A 517-nucleotide genomic window follows, 5' to 3' on the forward strand; every position below is an offset into this window, starting at 1 on the left:
AAAAGTATTGGTTTTACTAGCCAAAATTTCATGACATCTCCTCTTTCGGGCCACTATAACGTCACGCCAAACTTCAAAAAGCACATATCTGTACACTAGGCAATGTAGATGGGATCAAATCCTATCGATCAAGACCTATCTGCCTCCAAAAACATGTTGTTTACTATGAAAAATGTGCAAAATTGCGATGTGCGTATGGCGTCGTTCGCGTCCGCGATTTTTGTTCGCCGATTATCTCAAAAAGTTGACAAGATAATTGAGATCTGTAAGAGCCAAAAGTCTTGGCATGTCGAGACAAAGCTTCGGATTGATTTTGAGCCCATTCTGATTTACCAATTTCGTACCATTAGCCTCCGACTGAGGATCTGAAAAACCTTGAAAAATGACACTTTTGTACGGGAATTACCCGAAAAAGCATTTTTCGGGGTTTCAATCAAGGCAAACTGCCATTTTTTTGCAAAAATAATGGGAGTCTGTGAACAACCGAAAACCTACTTGCCCATAAATTTGGTCCAAA

Source organism: Sitodiplosis mosellana, unplaced genomic scaffold (genome assembly GCF_009176505.1).
Source record: "Sitodiplosis mosellana isolate CC-2019 unplaced genomic scaffold, AAFC_SMos_1.0 Smas_scaffold_54, whole genome shotgun sequence".
NCBI classification, from domain to species: domain Eukaryota; kingdom Metazoa; phylum Arthropoda; class Insecta; order Diptera; family Cecidomyiidae; genus Sitodiplosis; species Sitodiplosis mosellana.